Genomic DNA, 6,640 nt, shown 5'->3' on the forward strand with positions numbered 1-6,640 from the left:
CCTCTTTCCTGCTTGTGATGAGTGAGGACCCTGTTGCAGCAGTTTAATAAAGATCAAGCTTAATAGCTGCTTTGCTTCTCAATATTCTCTGGTTGGCCTCTGTTATTTTCTCCTACCGATAGGGAACCCACTTAAGGACTCTATACGTGCTCCGGAATACCCCATAAGGGAAAAGGGCAGATTTTGTTTACAACAAAGCTGATTTAAGAAAGGGATTCACACGCAAACCATCTACTTTGCACAGGTACATAGTGTTCTCAGCCCCTTAACAAACAAACAAAACTCACATTTTACTGCTTCCAAGGTTTAGCCACACAGCCCACTGTGCATTAGTAAATGGGGAAGCTGAACTGCCTTGTGCTACGCTGACGAAGGACCGCAAAGTGACTGCACACACAATGGATCCTTTTTGCTCTTTCTCTGGAAGATCTATGCCATCGGCAACACTGCGGCACAAACTGCATCTGCAGAACCAGCCAATAAAGGCCCCGCATTGCCTTATTCACAGCTTACATATATGGGGCATTTCGACAGATTGTGTTTGTTTTTAAGATGCTGCAAGACTCTTCCTTATTCTTTGCTATAACAGACCACCATGGCTACTTTGCTGGACATGCAGGGCAGAGTATGTCCCTGGCAAAATCTGCTTTGCCCCCGGGACATCCCATCCCAGCCTCCACCCGTGCTGTCATTCTCATTCCTTGCTGGGATCAAACACACACCAGCATGGGTTGCCCCGGGCGATAAGCTCAGGATGAGAGTTCCTGTCCGCTCAAAAGAATGAGTAACATTCTCCGCTTGTCAGAGAGCAAAGGAAGGGCATCATTCACACCCCTCTCCTGTTGCATCTGGCTGCCACCTCCTCTGCCAGAGACCAATGTCAAACAGAACATAGCTGGCAAGCCACAAGCTGTCTGTCACTGTGACATAGAGTTGCCACGCAGCAGAAAGAAATAAGGAAAACAGCCTGACCACCTCTCCCACTTTGGAATCCATTGTCAGGAAAGCAAGAAGCAAGGCCATCGCTAACACCATGGCATTTGCTGTCTGGTTTTTAGCTGAGCCCCTTAGTGTAGCCTTTGCCAACCTAATGACTGCCAGAAAAATGCAGCGTATACGTATCAAGACTTTGAGATTAGACCACTGAAGAAGCCCAGAAAACTATCTTGGGAGTGCTACCTGCAAGCCCCAGTTAAAGGGCCCCATTGGGGGTGAATAGCGGCCTTTTGATTACTTCGACTGCCAAGGCGAAACAGGTGCAAAACGCCGGCACCCTGTCTCTATCTACAACTCTACTAGCATCTCTTGGTATTGTGAATATCACCAAACTTACCTTTTGTTGGTATCTTCATGAACTTATCTAAAAGACTGAATTAAGCATTTGAAAAATCTATTGAAACTAGACATTATAAGTTCATTTTAGGCTGGGTAGTTCGCAAGTCTTTGTGGCTTTGTTTAATGTTTTGTATTTTTCTCAGAAGGTTGATAAAGTATGTATAATTATTGTTCTGTGTATATTAATCGCCAACGTGTTGCATGAGTCGCACTGCAACCTAATGACTGCCAGCTGTTTTGGACTACAATTCCCATCAGCCCCAGCCCAGGCAATAGGTTGACAGCGGCTGCCTTAATGAATGAACAGCATTGACTGGGTCTCCCATCCTCACCCTGTATCCATCACGCCCCCCACTACTGCCCTGGGACTTTCTTACAGTCCATCAAAGATCGTGGAGATCTGCTCCACTAGCTCTACCAGCAGAATCCTTTGTGGGCCCCACATAGATACCAGAAATTTTGATTTCAGTAGATTTATTATTTGTTTGTTGGATTTATTCTTGAGCTGGGGGAGATCAGCTGCATGGGCTCATTTCCTTACCTCCTTCCTTCTCAATGTTCCTGACTATAATTTAGGTTCATAATTTAGGTCATGATTTAGGTTCATAATTTAGAGGTGGTGCCCTGAGGCTAAGGGACAGTGACCCAGCCTGGTGAGCAGCAGTTGAGACTCAGAAGCAACCACATGAAATTTGGCTGTGTACAATTTAAAACAGAGCCCAATTATCCTCCTTCTTTCCCATCACAAACTTTTCCTCCACGCACTCACCCAGCCATGTACAAGCCTGTTGCGCAGGTCTCACCAGCTCACGTCGGGTTAGCTTTGTTCCCTTCAAGAGGGAGGGTGCCAATTGGGTGAGAAAGAACTCAATGCTTGGCTCTCTCTCATGTGGTTATGATTTTCATGTGCGCACACTTCAGCCACATGGGATAGTGGCTTTCAAATGAAGGGCTGTAAACAGCACATAGCCTCCATTAAATGAGAACAGAGAGCGAAAGAGAATGCTTTTCCGTGTCTCCTGCATGCTCCCTACATCTGTACATGTGTCTGAGTACTTTCAGGATCTGAGCACAACATACCCTACAACATACCCTACATACTGCCCCAATTTTCCCAAGACGGTCCTGTAAATTCCCCAAGCCATCACAGCTTCTGACTTGATCCCAGAATGTCCCGATTTCCCCCCCAAGTGGATGGAGGCTATGGAAGCAGCTCCTGGGGTGGCAGCAATATTGGGAAGGAGGCGAAGGCAGAAGAGTTAGCTTCATAATCCGCAATGATACATTGGGCAATAGATATCGGTCATAAATATAGTCATGGAAGCATGGGGACTATTGTAGAATATGGATATAAAAATTTTAGCATGTTATGGTCTAAGAGAAAATTATATGGAAATGATATATTGATGGTATCTAACACCGAGTAAATTGGCAAAAAAATGTATAAATCTAAATCAAATAAGTGTTGGAGGTGAGGGTCACATGCCTTGCCAAGCCCAGATGCTGCAATGAACATAAAAAGTGTTGGCCCAGGTTTCTCTTTCTTCCATGGAACCCTGATAGTTGGAAATTTGGCAGGTGAAGCTTTTTTTTCTGGCATAGCAATAAATCATGAGAAGTGTTAATTAAACAGGTAGGTAGTCTAATGGCAGGCTGCTGCTGAATCCCAAATGAAAAACCTACGGCTCTCCAATGTTAGTAGACTACAAACTTACATCATCCGATCACCCCTGACCATTTGCCATGCAGACTGCGGTTGTGCCACACATCTCACAATTTGGTTAACAGTCCCACAGCCTTGTGTTACAGGGACAGAAACTGGAAAAGTGGGTGTCAGTGCTTCTGACCAAGGCTAGTTTCTCTCATGTCTCTGGTTCAGTCAATGGAGCAGTTGTAGCAAGTATTTGTTCTGTTATCTTAAGCCTTAGGACCTGCCAGGAAGTCTCCCTCATGCCAAAGTATTTATTCTGTAGCTATGACAAGGTCAGCTCTCAGCTTTAGGGCCTCTGACGCCAAGCAGCCCTGAAACAGGGGCCTCTGGATAGAGATGGTTTTAGACCAACAGGAATTTACAACAGCTCCTTCTCAGACTTTGCAGCTGGGAAAGGCCCAGCTCTCACCCTGATTTATGGCCAGATTACCAGTTCTTTCATTTGATTGGATTGCTTCTATTGTTTAGGTGGGAAAAGGAAACACAGAAGACAGAACAGCCTTCACTAGAGCAGGGTTTCCCAAACAGTCTCCGGCTGTTGCTAGACTACAACTCCCATCATCCCTAGCTAGCAGGACCAGTGGCCAGGGATGATGGGAAATGTAGTCCAAAAAAAAAAAAAAAAGCTGGGGACCCAAATTTGGGAAAACCTGCTCTAGTGAAGGGCTGGCGAATCTGTAGCTCTTCAGATGTTGCTGGATGCCATCAGCCCCAGCCAGCATGTCCAATGGTCAGGCATGATGGGAGTTATAGTCCAACAGCAGCTGGTCAGAAAGAGGGGCAGCTACAGGTCATACAGAACAAGACTAGGAACCAATGGGTGGAAATGGTAAGATTACAGCTAAGCATTAGAAATAAATGTCCTAAAGATGATGGTGATGATGATGGTGATAATTTATTATTTATACCCTGCCCATCTGGCTGGGTTTCCCCAGCCACTCTGGGCAGCTTCCAACTGAATATTAAAAACAATACAGCATTAGACATTAAAAAGAGAGAGCTGTTCATTAGTGGATCGGAATGTCTTGGGAAGGTGGACAGACTCTCCTTCTTTGAAAGCATTTAAGCCACGCGTGTCCAAAGTCCATTTCGGGGGCCTAATCCGGCCTGCCGGTCAGTTTAATCCAGCCCCTGTGGCAGTTTATTCCTAACTTTGGGGTAAAATCATAAAAAAAACACTCAACAACTTCAATCCTAAAAAAGGATAATTTTGGTCGGCCCTCACAGCCCTTCACCTCATCAAATCTGGCCCTCTTTGAAAAAAGTTTGGACACCACAGGTTTAAGCAGAGGCTGGACAAACACCTGCAGTTCAGCCTTCCCTGACCAGGTCCCTTGTAGATATTTGGGGGGTGCCTAGGACTTGCCGATCATATGGTCGGCGGTTCGAATCCCCGTGGCGGGGTGAGCTCCCATCTTTCGGTCCCAGCTCCTGCCCACCTAGCAGTTCGAAAGCACTCTTAAGTGCAAATAGATAAAGCTTTATAGCGGGAAGGTAAATGGCATTTCCGTGTGCTGCGCTAGTGCTGGCTCGCCAGTTGCAGCTTCGTCACGCTGGCCACGTGACCCGGAAGTGTCTCCGGACAGCGCTGGCTCCCGGCCTCTTAAGTGAGATGAGCGCACAACCCTAGAGTCAGACACGACTGGCCCGTACGGGCAGGGGTACCTTTACCTTTTACCTTACAATTTTAAGCAAATATCTAGGGCTTTGGGGGGGGGGGGTTGTCTGGATTTTTGCCTCTGGAAATATGGCAACTCTACCACAATACCTTATCAGAATAGACTCTGCTTATGTTCTCAGGCTGCCGATTGTATGAAACATATTTTATTACACTGTGGGCTATATAAACAAGCCAGGAACCAATTAATTAATCCCTTATTGGTGCATTTACCTGGAAACGCTGATATCATCTGTCAGGTATCTCCTTGGAGATAAGATAAATGATATAACTGTGGCAAAAAAAATTCTCTCGGAGGTGATAAGTATTAGAAATCAGCATGTTCTGGATAAAACACAGTGACTGTCTAGAAATGCCTTTCCTGTATTTCAAAATCGTTTTCTGTGGGTCTTTGGACCGTAATGAAGATTGTGTGTGTTCCAGAGCAGATTTGGGGAGGGGGGGCCTTGTGGGGAAGAAGAGAAGTGGGGGGGAGTCCTGTTGTGCTAGCTTCTGGTAGCCCAGCAAGCTGCTTGAATATATAGCCCTAGGATTCTATGATGCTATTTCCAACGGGCTCGTTAAAAAATGCATGAGGCTCCATCGCAAAGCACCCAGTCTCCAGCTCTCGCTTTGCAGAGCCCCTGGGCCTGCCTGAAGGAGAAAGGGAAGGTCACCGAGTCTCCACCAGCCACATCGAAGCGCTCAATAATTAATGGTGTCTCTGTTTGCTTCGGCTGCCATTTCCTGAGTGGCTGAAAAATTGCTGCTGATAGGAAAGGCTATCTGACCAGGAGATGTGCCGCCTGACCTTGGCACGACCTCTAGCCCACCATTGAGTTGCTGAAGCACTCCGGAAAGTTGGTTCCACCAGATGCCTTTCGAGAATAAGGCTAAAGCTTCATCAGAGGCACTGGTCATTTTACAGCTCCTGTTCAAGATTGCAGAAAGCAATTAACTTGGGAATATCCACAAGGAGTCTCGGGGCACCCAGTTTCCTTTGATTTTGCGGTAACAGCCTAGCATGGCTACCTCTTCATATTTTCTGGCATAGGAGCCAGTTCCAGGGGGCCGAGGTCCCTTTGTGTGCCCCCCCCAAAATAGTTGAACATTCAAATGTTGTGTAAGTGCTGCATCTTTTGATTATGTGGGGTGGGGTTGACCTGGCCCCCCAATATTTTATTCAAGTTGGCACCCGTTTTCAGGAGTGCCTAAGAAACCAACTTTGCAGCACTTGTTCCCTGAGACTCCCCAGGCATTCTTTGCTAGTTTTGGAAACCGGTGTTTTGAAAACCCCTTTCATTTCCATAAATGTACATCCCTCATGATTTTTAGATTAAATGTTTCAGCTAGCATTCCAGGGCATCTGAGAACCATGTTGTTGCTAGTGCTGAGGACATACAGTTTCTATTTTGAGTGTTTTGGGTTGTGATGGAGTGGTTTATGGATTTTTGTTGCTGTGCATTTATTTAGCCACCGTGACTATTTGAAAAGGTACATTAAAAAAAACCACACACACAAATAAATACAAATGCGGGGAAAGCGACAACAAAAAGTGCTTTTACTGTAATAAACATGCCCTAAGGTAGGGTGGCCATATCCCCTGAGGTAAAAATCCAGACCAAATATATATATATGCTGAGCTTCGGCCATTTGGGAGATCAATTGCTGCCGCCCCAAGCCTCCCGCCGGGCGCGCAAGGCTTGCGGACACCCGCCCGAAGCACAGGGTGCCCTCTGGAGGGCTCCCCGTGCTTCAGGCTGCCGCCCCAAGCCTCTCCCGCCAGGCACGCAAGGCTTGCGGACACCCGCCCGAAGCACGGGGTGCCCTCCGGAGGACTCCCCGTGTTTCAGGCTGCAGGCTGCCAACCCCAAGCCTCTCCCGCCGGGCTTGCAAGGCTTGCGGAAAGCTTCCTGAAGCCCTGAGAGCGAGAGGGG

This window comes from Podarcis muralis, chromosome 2 (genome assembly GCF_964188315.1).
Source record: "Podarcis muralis chromosome 2, rPodMur119.hap1.1, whole genome shotgun sequence".
Taxonomy (NCBI): Eukaryota; Metazoa; Chordata; class Lepidosauria; order Squamata; family Lacertidae; genus Podarcis; species Podarcis muralis.